This window comes from Psammomys obesus, unplaced genomic scaffold (genome assembly GCF_907164565.1).
Source record: "Psammomys obesus unplaced genomic scaffold, mPsaObe1.curated_primary_1811, whole genome shotgun sequence".
Lineage (NCBI taxonomy): Eukaryota > Metazoa > Chordata > Mammalia > Rodentia > Muridae > Psammomys > Psammomys obesus.
The window spans coordinates 36600813-36621532 of NW_026585504.1; the positions used below are offsets into that span (position 1 = coordinate 36600813).

The 20720-nt window shown below is 37.3% G+C and overlaps 1 protein-coding gene across 4 annotated transcripts in view; it reads right to left on the reverse strand.

The window, feature by feature from the left end:
- The window catches only part of Lrrc4c (leucine rich repeat containing 4C), a 1364812-nt gene that overhangs the window by 336078 nt on the left and 1008014 nt on the right, over window positions 1-20720 (reverse strand). The gene's annotated exons all lie outside the window — the stretch shown is intronic.

The following is a 20720-nucleotide window of genomic DNA, read 5'->3' on the forward strand; positions in this document are numbered from 1 at the left end:
ACTTTCTCTGTGAAATTCTATTTTCTGTGTGGTATACAATGCTGCAACAAAACATGTGTGAGCACAAAAAAATCATGTGATAGAGTTCACCATTCATTGCTCTACCATCTGTATACAGCATAGATATGCAGTGCTCATACAGAATGCTACTATTCAATGATACTTAAAAATGTACAATGGCAGTTCAGTGTCCAAGTGGGTTCCATAGTAATGGGAACAGGGACTACCTCTGACATAAACTGATTGGCCTGCTCTTTGATAACCTCCCCCTGAGGGGGAGCAGCCTTACCAGGCCACAGAACATGACAATGCAGCCACTTCTGATGAGAACTGATAGACTAAGATCAGAAAGAAGGAGAGGAGGAACCTCTCCTATCAGTGGACTTGGGGAAGGGCATGCATGAAGAAGGGAGAGGGAAGGTGGGATTTGGAGGGGAGGATGGAGGGGGTTATGGAGGGATACAAAGTGAATAAAGTGTAATTAATAAAAGTTAAGAAAAGAAAAAATGTACAAGATATGTTACACCAGAAAAGCAGGTGAACTGACGACCCCTCAAGGCAACACATTCTGCTCTATCCAGAACTTGGCTGCAGAAAGGCAATAATGGTATTTAAGTGGACATAAACAATCAAGGAGTGATTGTACTTTTTCTTATTCATGTTACATATCTATGCCAGCCAGACCAAAATGATGACACTGACACAAGGAAGGAAGATGGGGAACCCTATTATTATTTTTCAGTATTTCTCTATCAGTCAATAAGCCAATCTATGGAGCTTATTGACAGAATATAAGATATCAAGGAGAAAATTAAAACATCTGTCAGATTTGGGTAATGTATTCCTTGTTCTAGCAGAAATAAAATGCATTTGCATGTATAAAAAAGGGGGAATTGTAACACATCTACTATCTATGAAAGTGCATATTAATTTCTATGTAGTTTCAAACACATTTCAAACAAGCACAGTATAGGAGAGATAAAGAGAGTGAAATTTAATCAGAATATGTTATAGGAAATATTCTGAACTAAAGAAAAAAAATAAAAATATCAAATTGATAATACTGAATGTACTAATAAATAAGATTTTATTTTTTTATTTACTTAAACAAGATTTAATAAAAAGCAAAAATATTAGTGAATAAAACCATACTTGCAACTCAATACTCTAACAATACTTTAAACGAAAAGTCAAGAATTTTTGTGTGCACTTAAATCATAAGTAAGCCTGTATCTAAGAGTGAACAAAACATCTAAGACAGCCTGGGAATTTAGGAAGAAGAGAATAAAGGCGGATGTGGGAGGTAGGAAAAATCCAGACAGACATTAAGATCTAAATATATTAGAAGAAAAGGTAGAAATGTAATGGTGGGATCTAGAAAAGACCATTCTGAGTGAAATATCCCAGAAGGAGAAAGACAAACATGGTATATACTCGCTTATATAGACCTATACGATATGATAAACATAATGAAATATATACACCTAAAAAAGATCATCAAGTGAGCGGACATGGGGTAAGATTATCAATCCTTGTTTAGAAAGACAGATGGGATGTGCATTGAACATATGACAGGAGTCTACTGAAGGCATCTGAAAGACTCTAACTAGCATCGTTTTCAAAGCAGATACAAAGACTCATAACCAAACCTTCGGCAGAGTACAGGGAATCATATGAAAAAAGGGGAGTTAGTATGATGGGGAAAGGAAAGGAGCTCAACAAGGACCAAATATATCTGGGCACAGGGTCTTTTCTGAGACTGACATGCAACCAAGGACCATGTATGAATGTAACCTAGATCCCCTGCTCTGATATAGCCCATGGTAGCTCAGTAACCAATTGGTTTCCCATAATGAGGGGAACAAGGTCTATTTCTAACAGGAACTCAATGGCTGGCTCTTTCACCTCCCCACCCCCCAAAGGAGGAGCAGTCCTGTTAGGCCACAGAGGAGAGCTTTGCAGCCAGTCCTGAAGATATCTGATAAAACAGGATCAGATGAATGGGGAGGGGGTTGCCCCCATCAGTGGACTTGGAAAGGGGCACGGTGGAGATGAGGAGGGAGGGTGGGATGAGGAGAGAATGAGGGAGCGGGATACAACTGGGATACAGAGTTAATAAAATGTAACTGATAAGAAAAAAAATTAAATTAAAAAAAATAAACTACAGTGAAATGAAAAGGTAGACATGTTTGAGATACATAAAGATATCTTGTAAGCAGAAGAAAATTGGACAGATGCCAGACAAGTGGAAAAATGACAGAGCTGAAATGAAGGTGGTTTGAATAGCTGGAAACAGAGAGCAGAGGCCACTAAGTATGTAAATGTCACATTGTCATCATGTCACAGGCCATCTTCAAATGACTTACTGACATAAACCTTTTGTTTATTTCTGAGACAAACAAAATGGGATTATCTGGCTTTCTCTCTTAAACTAAAATATATGAGATTAAGGGTTTTGCCTAGAGTTATACAGTCTGTCTGCAGAGCCCTGGTTGTGTGTAGAACTAGAATGCAAGCCCAGGAGCAGGGAATTAGGGTTGGGCTTCTTTGGGGGCAATGCTGTGCTCTTCTCACCAAGACCACATGACAGGGTGACAGTACAACCTGAATGCAGGAGTCGGGTGAGTCTTAGTCTGCACATATTTTGCATCCACCTGAAATTGAATGAGCTACACAGAACTCTGGTGAAGCTTCTGTATATGGTTAGAACTAGTAGATGCTCATTTTCAAATGAACTATAAAAAGGATAAAGGTTTTCCCACCTGCAATTCCAGTACTCCAGAGACGGGGATGCAAGAGGATTAGAAGTTGAAAATGGACAAGGGTCATACAGGGAGTTCAAAGTGTGTTTGGACACTTAATGAGAGCCTAACTTCCTCCAAGGAGGGGGGACTCAAATCACCAGCAACAATAAAAACAAAAACAGTAAGCTAACATGGATTTAACTAAAAAGTATAAACAAGCAGACGCTACAGACTTTGCTCTCTTCAATCAATATAATAGTGATCCAAATATTTCCCTTTACTTGGTTGTTTTTTTTTTCATTTTTATACATTTTTAATTAAAATAGAGTTATGCTACTTTCCACTTCCATTTTTTTTCTCTCCAGCTTTTCCTAGGTACCTTCCCTCCAGTTACTACCACTTAAAATTTCATTATTCTAAGAATCACTCAGCAATAAATGAGCTCAACTCACAAGATGTTTCCTTTGTAGCAAAGAAGAAACCCGAAGCAAAATGAATACTTAACTGAAGTCTCAACATCTTCAGATGACCTTGTTCATTTAGTCATTCTAATGACGATGTTTTTTCTGAGAGCAGTACCACTGGCTCTAAAAGGTCTCCTGCTAAAATGACTATAAGATCTCTATTTTGAGAAAGGAAGACCTTGAGGGACTGAAATGGCTTACATGTTTCTCCTCATTATAAAATAAATGGTGGACGGCTATTCTGTTGGACTTTGAAATATAACTGATGTATCCAGATGTGGCCTGGCTTCTGTGATGTGAAGCAATAATGCCTTTGACCTTCAATACAACCCATCCCCAGATTCACTTGATGTCCTCCCATACTTTGACTTGTTGATGAAAGAAAAAAACTTATATTCTGGAAAGCTTTCTACATAATGAAAAGTCTATTCCTTCCACTGCTACAAACAAATCTTGATCCACAGGAGCAGGGGAGGAGGCTAAGCAAGGAGGAGGACCCTGGGTAAGATGATAAATACACACTCAGAAAGGCAACTGGACAGACATCGGAAGAGGGAGAAAACAGGGAACAGGATAGGACCCTACCACAGAGGACTTCTGAAATACTCTACCCAACAAGGTATCAAAGCAGATGCTGAGACTCACAACCAAACGTTGGGCAGAGTGCAGGGAATCTTATGAAAGAAGAGAGAGATAGAAAGACCTGGAGAGGACAGAAGCTCCACAAGGAGAGCAACAGAACCAAAATATCTGGTCATAGGGGTCTTTTCTGAGACTGATACTCCAAACAAAGACCATGCATGGAAATAACCTAGAACCCCTGTATAGATATAGCCAGTGACAGCTCAGTTTGCAAGCTGGCTTAGAGACAGTTTCTGATATGAACTCAGTGGCTAGTTTGATTACCTCCCTCTGAGATGGGAGAAGCCTTACTAGGCCCCAGAGGTAGACAATGCAGCCACTTCTGATGAGACCTGATAGGCTAGGGTCAGCGAGAAGGGGAGGAGAACCTCCCCCAACAGTGGATTTTGGGAAGGGGCATGGGAGGAGATGAGAGAAGATGAGTGAGATTGGGAGAGTATGAGGGAGAAGGCTATGCCTGGGATATAATGTGAATAAACTGTAATTAATAAAAAAATAAATTAGTTTAAAAAAGAGTTAGGAACTATGGTTGGAGCAGGTAGGCTTCTTTACATCAAATGAGTGAAAAGTGAGCCACAAGGGCCAGATATTTGGTAAGTTTCTAAAGATTCTCACATCTGGAAAAGATGAATAAATCGATGAAGTGTATTTGATTCATTAACTATGTAGGAAAAACAGAAAAAATCAGAATGATGCAAATCAATAAACAGTAAAAACAATCTAGAACTTGGAGACATCTGACATCTAAAAATATTAAAAATAAAATTACTTTTGATTTAAAGAACTCGGTGAATAAGTACAGTAGATAAACAATCATAATATCTAAAGAAAACATACTGGTGGTGAAAAAATAATAACAGACTTCTAACTTATTGGTCCAGGGGACACCACCAAAAAAAGTATGTAATGTGTTCCTTCATGCTGCTACTAGCCAATTTCTGGAGGTCAAGGAATTCTCTGACTGCCTACTTTGTCTAATAACTCTATGGTAGCTTTTCTGTGTCTTCCTTAGAGAGACCATGATTTGTATTTCTAGAGTGTCCACCATGGCAACAGCTCCCTGGGGAGGGCTCTGATTACATTAAAACACAGGAGGAAACAAAACTGCTTCATACAAAAGTAATGAGTGGTATGTGGTGTGTGTGTGTGTGTGTGTGTGTGTGTGTGGGTGTGTGTGTGTGTGTATGAAAAGGCAGACACTGAAAAGGAACAAGGCTTTCCTTTTTCTTAGCACAAGAAGTTCCTTGCTACCATATGAACTTCTACTACCATATAGCAATCCCAAGAGTCCAGCCTTAGTCCTTTTCAGGATTGCCTGAACAGACTACCTTCTACCCTTAAAGATTCTTATGTTGGGATCAAGTACCCATTGCCCGAACTTCTGAAAGACAAACCTGATCAAATGTTTAGGAGTTATTGATTTGAAAACAACATGGACATGTTGAAATATTATTGAGCACTACACTAAATGAGTCTCATGCCAAATTTTAATTATTTCAACCACATGATGTTGCCGGTGCTTTCTCTTTATGTTTCTTATGTGTTGAATATTGTATATGTATATATTTACAGGTTACAGAGGTGGTAAGTTCAAAACTCAGGCCTCCGTGCTGATGCAGTCAGCGCTGTTAGGCATTGAGCCACTTCTTCAGGCCAAGATGCGATACTTGTTAATATAATGTAATTCAAGGAAGCTAATCAACATACCTAGCAGCTCAAGTACATAATAGTTTTATGATGAGCATATCAGCAATTTGCTTAGTAATAGCAGGATGCATAATACATATTTATTAGTTATATGCACCATCCTGGGAAATAACTTTTTTTTGGGTCAGGACTAAACACTCTATTCATTGGACATCACCTCTTCCTTCCACAAATTCATGCCACTCCACTCCTCGACTCTGTGAGTACCATTGCTCAGGGTACAACATATTAGTGACAGCATATTGCACTTGATTTCTCAATGGTTTATTTCACTAAGAAAATACTCTTTAAACCATGTACTTTATAAATGATAAGTTGTTCTTCACACAGAGTGAATAGTGTTCCATTATATATAAACATCACATTTATTTTGAAATTGTTTTTTTATAAAGATAATTTGACTTCTTATTTCAAGAGTGTTGGAACCAAAATTCTAAGCTCTGACATTGTTTTTGTAATATTGATCTAAAAGTTAATGTCAGTGCTTCTAACTATATCATTTGCTAATAATGTCTTTGGTAACTCTTTGGGTACTCAGTATACATTCATAATATTGTATAGAATACAATGATTGATTTGCCACCATTATCCTAATGTCATTGTTATCATCATCATCTTTCTAATCATTATGAAGCTATTCAAGCATATAGACACATTCTCTGCCATTTAGTTCTTAGGATATCCAGTTAATTAGACAAACCCTGAAAAGGATGTTCCCAGGTAACTTGTAAATGTATTCATGGTGTTGATCAACTTACGATGCCACCCTCTACTCTTGGTAAGTTATTGCCCCCAAAAAACTACATTAGAGATTTAGAGATTTAAAGCTACAAATAGTACAACTGAACTCTTGGATTAATAAGTGGGATCAGTTGGGCAAACCTAATGTTCTTATTCTAGAAATAGTTTTCTTTATAGGAATAGGAAAATGGGGGTAATTTGGGGAAGAGGGTTATAGGAAACATTTTGCCTCTGGGTTTAGTGTCACTGGGCCCTGGACCAAGAAAGTAATGATCAAATGCCAGTCTGTCTGACAGCTGTCTGGTGGCCTTTGTGATAATGCCTCCAGCCACTCACTTGTCTGAAGCATCCCATGCTGCATCCTGTTCCTGCTGCCATTTGTAATGACAGCCACAGCAGAAAGGGTGGTAGTTCAAATAGGCACGGGGACCCCTGGTGTCCATCATTCAAAGCCAGCACTTAAGCCCTAATTTAATAACAGCCCTACACCCAGTAGTAATTCTCTTCCAAATGAAGGGCCTTTTGCTGGTCCATCTGCCCCACTTATCGCCCCACAACGTTCCCATTTCAGACAGTGAGATTAAAATTTACCTTTGAATTAAACACAAGGTCAGATAAAATAAGTCACTGTGAGCAGTCATTATATTTTCTGTCACTGGACCAATTAAGATTTCCAGCTGTCAGATTCTGATGCTGTAGCTCCATAAAAAACGACACCGAGATGCATTGATCTGTGTCAAAGCTGCTTCAGAGGGAAAATTGGACCCAAAATAATGATAATTGTCATAGAATGTCACACCATTAAACGACAACATAAAAAGCAAAATGCTGTGGAGAAACCGCAAAGTCATCCTCCTGTGGAGGTTAAACCGAGCCACACCAAAGCAAGCTCAGTGCTTCTGTGAGGCCCTGGCTGTGGAGAGGAAACCCTCCCCAGCCACTAGCAAGGTGACTCCTGCTCAGCTCGTCTAATTTGATTTCAATTGGATATTCAGCCTAAGCACATAGTTTAGTTTGTGGAGTTAGGGTTGAAGATAAGAATGACATTCACTGGGAAAGAAATGAGAAGTAAAGAAAGTTATTATAAGTACATCCTCATAAACATCACAGGAGAAATGGAGTGCATCAAGGGCACTAAGGCCACAAGCTGTGTCCTGTCACTACCTGATGGACTGGACAGGCAGCAGACGTCGATGAGCAAAGATGCATTGCTGAGAAGTGATTGACATACCAAAATGACCTTTAGTGATTTACTATTTCAGGGTTTTGAATAGCAAAGGGAAGTTTATTACTTTTAGTTTCTGTAAGCTTTGAATTGAAATAGGAAAAAAAAGAATCATTTATTTTCTGTAGGTCTCAGGTTCACTGTTAATGTCCTGTTAGAAGATGTGGGACACCTTTCCATTGGAGTATTATCCAGTCATCATTTCAGAATCATTTTCCTTAAAGTAAGAAGTTAGAGTAGAATCTTGTTCAGATTCCAAGATTTACTACAAGTAGGTTATCTTTTTCTATTATTTAAAAATGACAACTAAACAACATTTCAGCAAATGAGAACCAAACTAACAAACTGAAAAACAATACCATCTTAACGCACATTAATGGAACGTCAAGCTATTCCGTCCACCAAAACTCAAGAATCACTGAGTGACAATTCTTAGTGTAATGGATATTTTGCAAGGGATAAAATTATATGAGCATTATATGAGCCAGTTTTAATCATGATTAAAGACAAATTTATAAAATTTCAATTAGTTATATAAGTAAAATAAGATGTAGTAAGACCTATATCTCCTAATTATTTGAGTATTTTTGCCATTACCATTTTTTTTTCTGGAGGTATTTGGGGAAAAAAATATTGTATAGCTGCTCTTACTACTAAACTCTACACGTAATAACATCACCTTGGTGGCTTGTAATCTATTGTGTTATGAGTATTACTAAATGCTAATCTCGGGGTCAACATATTAATTTATGTGTATTTTTTAAGCAGGCTGAAGAAAATATCACACTGTAAAGGGTATATGGAATCAAGAAAAAAGTATTTTTTAATTAAACAAGTAATCAGACATTTTTTTTTAATGATTACTACAAAGACAGTTTCTTCTTTGCAATGTGTGGCAAAAATTAATATGAATTTGGCAAAAACTAATAATATTTAACAAAAACAATTTATCTTTAATTAAATCTATTTGACATGCCATGAGTAATATTTAATTATTATTTAGGCATATACACAAATAGGTATATACTGTTTGATATGATACTCTTCATTTCTTTCTAACCATAAAATTTATTATAAGATGTATTCATATATTTTTTGTAAGACATTTATTAGCAAATCACTAGATAAAATTGACTTCCATTTTATCATCAGATTATTATACCATCATAATTAAATTATGGTCTTACATCTCAGGAAAACAAGTGCATCATAGAGAGGAGAAGAAATCACCTTATTTAACCTTTACATAGATCCCTGAAACTTAAGTGGCACTCATAAAAACTGAAGCTGAGAAACTTGAACTTCATTTCACTATCTCTTTAAAAATGAATGCTTACATAGATCATGGACTAACAAAGATTTCCAAACATAGCTAGGCATGTAAAATAGCTTAAAATGAATCAAGAGTTATATTTCCACATTTTTTGTATGTTAAGTCAATAAAAATAGCCTTGACCTACAACTACCTGTCTTTTATACCAGCAAACATGTAATTAAGAGTGTGCTGCCATCCAGTTAATAGTTAACTTTTTTCAGACCACATGAAATAAACTGTATTTTACCTCTTTTCTAACAAATTTTTGTATAGTTAATTTAGAAAGAAATGTAACTGGTGCAAAAAATGTAAACATTGGAAATTTTTGCACCATTTGCAATAATAAAACAAAAAGGACATTAAACAAACAAACAAACAAACAAAAAAAAACAGATTAGCTCTTGAAAGCAAACCCACCTAGGCTGTTCTGTGTAACATCAGCTCTCTAGGGAGAGGCACAGGATGATATCAACCACATCTGCATGGTTTGAATGCTACTTTTTTGTTGTTGTTTTGTTTTGATACTGGGTTTCTCTATGTAACAACCCTTCCTATCCTGGACTCATTTTGTAGAAAAGGCTGGCCTTGAACTCACAGGGATTTGCCTGCCTCTGCTTGCTAAGTCTTGGATTAAAGGTGTGCACCATCACGCCAGCTTTAATACTATATTTAAAATACTGCAAGTGAATTCTATTTGACTAACCATGAGACTCTTTTGGAGAATTCACCTGAAATTGTTTATTGGTGGAGAAACTTTCCAAGAGGTTTAATTTGAGGCATCTCATATTTTATTTTCATCTTTTATATTGTGCCTGTTTTTTTTTCCAATACACAAGAAAAGAAATGTATCACAAATAAATCTCTCTAAATAAGTATTTCAAGAAGATTTAGGGTTGTACTTCATAAACACAGAAGTCAGAATGCCATTATTGCATTCATTTCCAAAAGTGTCATCAAAGTTATACTAAGATGCAAAATCTGAAGGTCTTTGTGACACTGTTTTTCTGAAGATAACTCAAGAAGGGAGTTTTCTCTCTTGAGGGAAGGAAGGCTTAGACTGAATAGGGAAAGTTTAATCACCTTGAAACTTAAATCTCAAGTGATGGTAAAATTCAGTCATTTCCCTTTCTTTCTCATAATGGCCAAAAGCTGGAAACAAACTTGATGTCCCACAACTGAAAAATGGATAAAGACTGTGTAGTACATTTACAGATGGAGTAATACTCAGTTGCTAAAGTGATGACATCATGAAATTTGCAGGTAAATGGATGGAACTAGATAAGACCATGATGAGTAAGGTAAACCAGATCCAGAAAGAAAAACATGGTATGCATTCACTTATATGTAGGCATTAGCTATTTAAGTAATGGATAATCATGCTATAATTCACAGACCCAGAAAGGATAAATAACAAGGATGGCTTAACTGGGGAAGTGGGCGGATTGGGGATGAAGTTGGGATGGAGACAGGAGTGATCAGGTTGGAGGTTGGAGGGACTAATGGAAAGTACTGGGAAAGAAGACTGGAACCTGGGTGCATTTGAGTGTTGGGGTAGGGAGAGGTTTGATGTAAAAACCTAGGTGCAGTGGAAACTCCCTGGAAGCTATGAGAGTGACCCTAGTGAGGACTCCTAAAAAGAAAGGATACGCAAGCCAACTGGCCATCTTCTATAAGGCTCTTAGCAGTGGAATTGGGATATCAACACAGCCACAAAACCTTCACCTACATTATGTTTTGCCTGCAAGACTTGCTGAGGCAGTTGTGGCACAGACCTTGGCCAATGCATGACTAGTCAATCTTAAGGCCCCTGTCAGGAGAGGGAGTCGATGTCTGACACTGCCCGGCCAGCAACAAGAAACACGACAGGTCAGAGATCTAGGATTGAACCAAAGATGACTGGCAAAAAAAAAAAAAAAAAATTAAAAAAGAAAAAAAAGTCAATGAAATGATTCTTTTTTTGTTTGCTTTGTTTTGTTTTTTAATATGTTTTTATTTTTAAATAATTTTATACATTCACTTGTATCCCAGCTGTAGTCCTCTACCTCTTTCCCTTCCAATCTTCCCCTCCCTCCCTCATCTCTTCCCTGCCCCCTTTCGAGTCCAATGAGAGGGAATGTTCTCCTCTCCTTCCATCTGGCCCTAGCTTATCAGGTATCTTCAGGATGGTTGCAACGTCCTTATTTGTGGCCTAGCAAGGCTGCTCCTCACTCAGGGGGGAGGGGAAGCTCATGAGTTCATGTCAGAAACAATTCCTGTCCCCCTTACTAGGGAACCCACTTGGATACTGAGCTACCATGGGCTATGTCTGAGCAGGGGTTGTAGGTTATAACCATGCATGGTCCTTGTTTGGATAAACAGTCTCATAGAAGACCCCTGTGCTCAGATATATTTGGACCTTGTGGGGCTCCCTGTCCCCTCTAGGATATACTAATTCCTCCTTCCTTCATATGATTCCCTACACTCTGCCGAAGGCTTGGTTATGGGTCTCAGCATCTGCTTTGATACACTGCTAGGTAGAGTCTTTCATTCTTAATGATATTCTCCCATACATCTAGATTGGTGCCTAACCCAATTGCCATCAGAGGAGCAACATCCAGAAACTAATGGGATTAGATATAGAAACTCACAGCCAAACACTAGACAGAGCCAGAGGAACACCGGGAGGAGGATTGTAGGAACCAGAAGGGACCAAGACACCGAAAGAACAAGTCACACTTTTCAACTGAGCAGCATTCGCAGGTATTTAGGTAGACTGAAGTGAGAAACACAGACCTGTAAGGGTCTGAGCTAGGTCCTCCTCATAAAATTTGTTGTTTATTGTTGTGTAGCTTGTTGTGGGACTCCCAACAACGAGAGTCCGAGGTATCTCTGACTCTTTTTTCTGTGCTTGGGACACTTATTCCTACTGGGATGCCTCATGCAAACGATATAGTGTATCTTCTAGGGTGATATTCGGTGAATATCTCTGGGAGGCCTGCTTTTATTTTATTTTATTTTTTTTAAAAATAAAACAGAGGAGTGGTGGTTTTGGGAGAGAAGAGAGGTGGGGAAAACTGAAGTTGGGGTATAGTGTATGAGAGAAACAGAAAAGTTAAAATAAAAGAGAGAGATTATCCAATTAAAATTAAAACCTAATACTTATAAATGGCAAAAGTATCTAGGATATATTGCACAGTCTTCTTATCAGAATGGTCCTTGCTGTATTTTCCCTACTTCTCTCTAATACATGCCAGTAAAAACACAGCAATCTAGTTACACAAGTGTCACATATGTAAGTGATAGGGAAAACATGAGTAAAACTAAAATCTATAGTAATATAGATTAATAGACAGGGATCAGAGTATAGTCTAGAAAGTCTGGATTGTCTAAATAGAGGAAGAAAAAGATAATTGTATTAAAATTTGAATCATTAATTCTCGACAGAGTGATTTATTTTAAACTTGTGTGATAAAACCTCAGTCCTAAATGTTATCTAGTTAAAAGAAATTGTAAAAATATCTAAAGTGTATTACAGTTTTCTTACCCAGAATGGTCTTATTCCCAAGAATTACACCCTATTAAAAATAAAATTTTATTGCCTATATAGATTTTTCAGAAGATCAGAGCACTTGCTACTTATCTAGAGGACCCAAGTTCGGTTAACAACACTCATGTTGGGTGATACACAACCATCTATATCTCTAACTTCAGGGGAAGAAACACTGTGGGCCTCTGCAAAACTTGCACTCACATTCATAGTCACATGCAAACACACACACACAAACACACACACTCACACACACACCTACACATAGTTACAAATAATAAAACTGAATCTTAAATAATAAAATGTGTAGGATGAATTTAGCCATATAGTACAGAATAAGCATAGTAGGAGGCATAGACTCAAAGAAGATAAGTAACAAGGAGGATCCAAGGGAGGAGGTGTAAATCTCACTCAAAAGGGGAGATAGAATAGACAGAGGTAGTGGCTGAAGAGAGGAAATAAGGTAGGAGACGGGGCACAGAGAGTTAAGAAGGAGAACAGACCTGGGGAGAGTGAGGCCAAGAGGACAGAAGGCCTGTAGAGAAAATAGAAACTGAGAGTGCGGTTATCTCTGTGACAAGCTGGAGACCTAAGTCAGTGTAGGTGCTGGAAGTATATGAGGGAGATTCAAGCAGAGACTCCTAGTAGCAGAGGCCATAGAGAGTAAAAAAGACACCTAATGTTCTCCTAGTAGAAGGAGGGAAACTACAACCCACTCAAAAAAACTTCAACCCCAAATTTACCGTGCCTACAAGATGTTCAGGGATGAAGATGGAGACAACAGGGCTGAGATTGAGCGTATACCCAACCCTCAATGTCTGGCCCAACCAAATACCTAACCTATGGGTGAGTGTCAACACCTGGCACTATGAATTATACTCTGCTATGCTTTCAGGCAGGAGCCTGATAGAATTGCCCTCTGAGAGACTCTGCCCTGCAGCACGCAAAAACAGATGCCGAGACTCATTGGGCAATGATTAGGAAGTCTCGTGGAAAAATGGGAGGAAAGAGAAAAGGATTTGGAAGTGACAGGAGCCCCACAAGAAGACCGACAGGGCCAACTAACCAGGTCCCAGAGAGGCTTGCTGAGACTGAAACATCAACCAAGGACCATGCATGGACTGGACCTAGGCCCCCTACAAAGTTGTAGCAGATGGACAGCCTAGGATTCATTCATACGGGTCCTCTAGTAAGGGAAGTGGGGGCTGCATTAGACATGGACTCTCTTGCCAGCTTTCTGGTGGGGCTGCCTTACCAGCCCACAGGGGAAGAGGACATGCTCAATCCTGATGCAACTTAATGAGCTTGGGTAGATGAGAATGAGAGCTCCCCTTTTCTGAGGAAGAGGCAAGAGAGGAAAAGGAAGGGAATGAAGGTGGGCCTGGCAGGGGAAGAGGGTTGGGGCTTCAAACATAATGTAAAGTGCTTAAAAATTATTAAATAAAATAAAATAAATTACATGTCAATGCACACACGAGCCAGTTTAAATCATCTGTGTCTAGTGTCAGAAATATAGCTTACAAAATCTACTAAAACCAGCTCTTTCTGGGCTGCTATTATATCCTCTTCCTAAGATGTTAGTTTGCATGCTTACTTCACACATACAGCATTTTCCTGAGTTGATATTGAGGCTTTTTATAATTATACAACTGTGGGACTTTTGCCCTAGAAATGGTTTAAAAATTTTTCTCCATATATTTGTCATATGGCTTTGTCTTCAGTGAGCTTCAGTTTTTTATTTTAATTTAGAATAACTTAAACTTTCAACTTCTGAATTAATACTTTAGAAAGAAACCAATGGGCAATACCAGAATTCCCTACTCCACTAAAGGTAAAATCATGTGTGCAGCACAGCTGCTGTTTATATAAATGTTCCTGGGAGAAATTGTTCACATTTTTTGTTCTTTCTTTTATTTTTGAGATTATATTATTACATCATTTCCCTCTTCTTTTTCTCTCTCCAAAACCTGTCACATATACTTTTCTCTCTCTCTCTTTTCAATTCATGGTCTCTGTGTCTTCATTAATTAGTATCACATGCATATATATGTTTACATTTATGCTGAAGTATAATCTGCTCAGGCTGTGTGAAGATTCTGGATGTATGTGTCAGGGCTGACCACTGGTGCTGGATAACTCAGTGGAGTGCTGTTTCCTGGGGAAGATTATTTCTCTCACTCTCAGCATTCTTAAGTTGCCTGTACTATGTTTAGTAGGACTGAGGACTTGTGGGATCCCTTCCCCCCATGCTGGCAAGTCTATTGGAGTTGTTCAGCTCACATTTAGGCAGCTGTGTTGATGAAAGTGGATCATCTTATGAATATGTTTTCTTTTTTCCTCCAGTAGAAAATGTGCAGTGAAAGGAGATTAAAAAAAAAAAAAAAAAAAAAAAAAACTTAAGCAGGGAAAGAAAATCTGAGAGTGGAAAAAAAAAAGAGTAATGAAATGCAAATCAAGGCTAAGAGCTTCTCTACCTATATATTAGGAAGGGCTTGAAGCAAGGAGTAGATTTCCTGTGGACAAGCTGCTCTCAGCTAATAAACCTCTAATGAGTGCAAAGAACTGTTTTAAGTATGAAGGTTTTCAGAAGGTTCTTCTTAGAACACAAGGACTGCAGGCCAAAGAAGTGCAATTATGAAGGCAGTCGCACACCCCTCGCGGGAGGTTTCCTCTTGGAAATGAAGTTGAAAGTTCTCAGCAGGCGGTGAATGTACCTCCTCTGGCTTCCTAGTTGCTGAGACCAGATACTTGTAATGCTGAGAACTGAAGCCAGTTCTGTTTTATATGTAACCTTTTGTCTCAGAGCTTGAGACCTAGAGAGGAAGTCTGTTTCATTACAGCAGGTTGACCTTGAACAAACACATTTATCTATCTGAAACTCCATAAAATAAGAATGGTTAGAACAGAGTTAGGATGAAATAACTTTCAAGAGCTGTTTCCTGCTGTATAACATTGTATGACTATAGTAACTTTGAATCACTTAATCTCACCTTTCTCCAGTGTGTAATTGTTGATTTTGTTCACTCAGAAAAGGTTATGAGGAACCCTGACAGTCACCACTTGCCTAAGCGCCATTACATCTCAGGTCTCTTTGCTCTCTATCATGGACAGTAAATTTGAAACCACTTGGTCACTGCCATTCATAGAATACAAGTTAACTACTTTGGTCAGTAAAAGAAGAAGAAACCAAAGGCTTAATATGCTAGTATTAGAAAACCCACATCAAGATAAAATTTCATAGAAAGAAAGACTGATAGTTAACTTAAAAAATTTATTCACGAAAAATTATATCTGAAAACATGTTTAGATAACCTAAGCTACAAAAAGGACTCCTGAGAATTCAGTTATATTATAGGAAATAAGACCGTGAAGTGCGTTATTGTTTGAGAAAGAAGGTCTGAGGATGGCTCTGGTGTGCCTCACTCAAAGGCACCAAAAATTCTGATGCTACTTTCTCACCCTGTATCTGTGAATCATGTCCACATCTGCAAGCAGAGATATAGAATAATTACTAGCAGACAGAAGAGGCAAGAAACAGTACTGTAGTATGCCATGGTACCAAGAGTCTATAACTGACAATCATATTTTCAGGCCTGCACTGAGCGATAGCACTGGAGAAGGTTAAGGACTTGATGAAGGATGATACGGACAACACTCTATGTACTGGGTTACAGACCACAACTTTATAATGACCACATGGGGCCCAGAGAAAAATGAAATTTAGAATATGGAATGCATGAGAAGGCATCTTCTTACATCAATAGCCATTGAACTCCTTGTCCCCAAAGATACACTGGAGTATGTGCCACACATCATAGGATCAAATGCACAGAATGTCCGCAAGCTCTGAGTATGAGTATACCAAGGCTAGTTCACTTTTTTGAAGTGATAATTTTAATGTTACCCTATTTTCAGCAGTGAACCTAAGGCCTTGCACTTTTGAGGCATGTACTGTCCCTGGGCTATACAACTAGACACAAAGTGGTATTTTAACAAAAATCCTGAATCAGATTTGTCCAAACTGTTGACCCTGGGTATGAAAATTACATCTATAAAATTCGTGACCAAGGCATACCAAGATATGTCTGCAGCTAGAGATGCTTCCTGTATGAGCCTAAAAATCAGACTTCAACCCCCAGAACCCTCATAAAGATGGAAGGAGAGAACAAACTCTACAATGTTTACCTCTGGCCTCAACACGTCTGCCAAGGCATATGCACCAAACATGCGTCACACAAATAGACTCAGATCAGCTGATTGATCAGCCAATCATAAGTTCAGTTGAGTAAATAAACAAATAAAAATAAGGTTATGTTTAACAACTACACAATGGAGTTCAAAAGTGATTTTCTATAATATGTTAAGCTCATGATTTGGGCAAATTATGAGAATGACATTTCATCACCAAAGTGGAATTTTCCACCGCTTCCCTGGAGGGTTATGACTATCGGATTACCTGATTGCTTACATAGTTTTGATTATATGAAAATATTTCTCAGGGTGGCATGATAACTCAGAAGGTAAAAGTATGCCATGCCGGATAACCTGACTTCAATACCCAGGATCCTCATAACCAAAGGAGAAAATCTCTCTCTGATCTCCACATTCACAAAGGAATGCCGCCTTCCATAAATAAATGCATAAATGCATTAAGATTTATTTTTCTGAAGTAGTGAAAAATATGGTGTAACACTTTAATTTTTTTATTTAAAATAGATTTTCTTTTCATATAATATATTCTGACCACTGTTTTCTCTCCCTCAACTCCTAGAAGACCCTCCTACATTTGCCCATCCATTCAAATATACACCTTTTGTTTTTCTCTGAAAGCAAACAGGCGTATGAAAAATAATAATAGAATAAATAACATGAGAAAATTAAATTGAAACACACCAGAAAGAGACAAAATAATCACACAAACAGAAAACATAAGAACTAAAGACAAAGTATAAAGGACATTTCCAGACACAGAGAACCACATGTTAAATAAGTTTTAATTAACATATGTTTAAACCTGAAAAAGCTATTTGGATTATGGTGAATTAAGTCTTTCAAAAAAAAAAAAAAAAACAAGACTTTCTAATTTTTCATTTTAAAAATCCAAACTATAACTTAATTGTGTAACAATTTAATTTGTTAATTAATGAAATAAAACAATGAACTTGCAAATACTGTTTGTGAAACTATTAAATAAGATAATTGTATTTCATAAAATGAGGGTTCTTTTGTTCTTTATACTGCTGTGACAAAAACAACAGTAAATAGTATTTACTGAATTTCAGTTACTGGGACAAATTGTTTTCTTTGTCAAATCTTTCTTTAAAATAACTTACTTAATTTTATTTTATGTGCATTAGTGTGAAGGTGCTAGATACCTTGGAATTGGAGATAAAGATAATTGTGAGCTGCCATGTGGGTGCTGGGAATTGAACTCCAGTCTTTGGAAGAGCAGATAGTGTTCTTAACCACTGAACAATCTCTCCAACCCAATCTTTATCAAATGTTTACACCTATATGAAGAAATGAGTGTTCTGGTTTTTATTCGTATTTGAGTTCCTTTGATAATTTTTGTTTGAAAGTGGGGCCTCTCACACTATGATTTTCTTTTAACTTTTTTCTTTTTATTAAATTTATTTATTGTTTTTTTAAATATTAATTACAGTTTGTTAACTTTGTATCCCTGCTGAATCCCGCTCCCTCATTCCCTCCCAATCCCATCCTCCCTCCCTCATCTCTTCCCTGCCCCTTTCCAAGTCCACACTATGCTTTTTGAGCTAAGGATTTATAGGGATGTCAGACCTCCTTAGTGTCAGGTGCAAAAGAGTGCATAAGGATATGGAAATTTCTGAAAGTAACAACAGGTAGTATGCTTTTGAATTTAGGATACTCAATGACCCAATCCTAGAATCACCCTAAACCCAGGTGCCTAGGAACAAAAATCAGCAGTAGCTAAAATAATATGTGAGCACTAGAACCTACCTCTCCCACTAGAGCAAGCTTCGAATAGTCCAACATAGCTGATACACAAGGAAACAACCTTCAAAACAACTTTATAAAGTTGATAAAATTTCTTAGCGATAAAATGAGTAAATTCTTTAAAGAAATCCAGAAAAGTACAAACAATTGGAAGAAATTAATAAATTCCTTCAAAAAGTATCAAGAATGTATTTGCATTGAATAGTGGGTGGTGGGAGGAACAGACATTTGGCCCAAATCTTGTAAGATGTTGACAAATTAGTAGAAGAAATGAGATGCATGGTAAAAGATGTTAATTAGCATTTTTTGCAGGAACTTTAAATCATGAACTTATATAGGTGATACACTTAGAAATTTAAAGGCTATGCCAACTTCCTGTCTTTGGTGTCTTTCCTCCATGTTAAGCAAAGTGCATAAAATATGATCTAAACGCTGTCATCATTACTTTCCAAGTGCTCTTATTGCTCCAGAGTATTTGAACAAATAGCACCCTGGTCCATCTTGGCTCTGGTTGCATGTCCAATACCAAACACATCTTTCTTCCCTCCTCTTCAATGTTGAAGGCAAAAGCAACGTGTGGTATTTCCAGTTCCAGGGGTGCCTCGGTTGTGCTTTTTATCAATCAAAGCCTCAATAAGATTATGGAAATATTTTACTCAGTTTTTCCCATCAGGTGGATTAGCACAAAAGTTACTTGGGACCAGGGGACCACTGATAAGGAATCCCAGAAGGACAAGAAGGGAATGGAAGGGGGCACTTTGTTGGCTAAGGTCATCAGTATCCTAGAAGTATCTTCTCAGAGGAATGCAGCACAGTTTGAAAAAGATGGAGTGACTTACAAAAACCTAAATTATTCAGGTAGCCCTAGCTTGTTCAGTGTGTACAGTGGTTGATTAGAATATAGCATGGTGAGATAATCTTGTTTGAATTCCCCTCACAGAGTTTTACTACTTTCCTTCTTTGGAACTGGAGAGGCTTTTTACACACCTGGAGCAGGCAAAGGAGAACCTGAAAATTCACTGACATGGAAAGTTCAGTAAATTCCTCCTTCCAGTAATAATATTTTAAAATATATATGTAAATTTATTTATTTTGAGACAGACTCTCAAATAGCCCAGACTGACTTTGAACTCTTGATCTTATTTCCAAGGGCTGGTTATTACAGGTTTATACTACTATTTCCATCATGTCTTATTATTTTCAATAGAATTGTTTGTTTGCCTGGTTTTCTCCATCATTATAAGTTAATGGAGATGTTCAATTAGTTGTCAAAGAGTAATGACTTTAACTCAATATTAGGAATTTTCAAATTGGTATCAGTAGATATTTGGATGTTAATAGCTTGGTTGACATAAGGAAGGAATTATTGTCTGAGCTCATCAGGTTAAAATGGATAAAAATCAAAAGAAATAGACATGAGTTCAGAAGAGATTTTAAAGAGAATGGAGCTATAAATGGGGTTTTAGAAAAGAAGAAGAGGGAAATAAATCGTTAGCATGAAAAGTATGTATCTGTGTAATTGAAAGAAGAAACAAAAATAAAATAAAGGAAATGCATGACTTACAGAAAATTGACAGAAGCTGTCCAAGTGCTGCAACTTAAAAAAAAAAAAAGGTTTGCAGGCCATTTGAGATGAATTGGCCTCAAAACAATGTTCAATACCTCTACATTTTCTCAGAATCCAATGTTTTATTTATATTTCCTTAATCTTATTTTCATCACTCAAAGTATGCTTCATACAGGATGGCTGAGACATTCACAGAATTAAAGTGTCCTCAGTCAATGTTCGTGTCCACATATAAATAGGTAAATTCCTTGTTTGAGTATGAACTTCTAAAATAGCTGCTATTTTTTCCATGACATGATCTGCTCTTAGACCAATAGGTGGGATGAAGTCAACAATAAATTTAGAATCAATTAAGCCATGTGTTTTTATCTTAAGGGAACACCTACATAATGAATAGTAAAAACTTATTGTGAAAACTTTAGATGAACACTATGGATAACAGTAGCAGCAAAGGTAAATATTAAATCAGTATTCTCCAAATACCCCCAACCACACATATTCACACGCAACAGCCAACAAATGGCATATACTGTGGTACACATGTTTTTGCTTTTTTAATCGCTGAATATGTAGCTATTACATACTTTACACATCTGTAATTTCATAAACTCCTTCAGCACTGAGCTATATATACAGAGAGAGAATCTAGTTTGAGGTCACTCTATTTTCAAATGTTTCAAATTATGTGTGCCTGATGGCACAGATTGTTTTATTATGTTATGTATTATAACATAACAATGTCTAACTTTGCATAGAGCTCACTGATCAGAAATTGAGTGGAAAAATGCATTAAATGCCATAGATGTATATAAA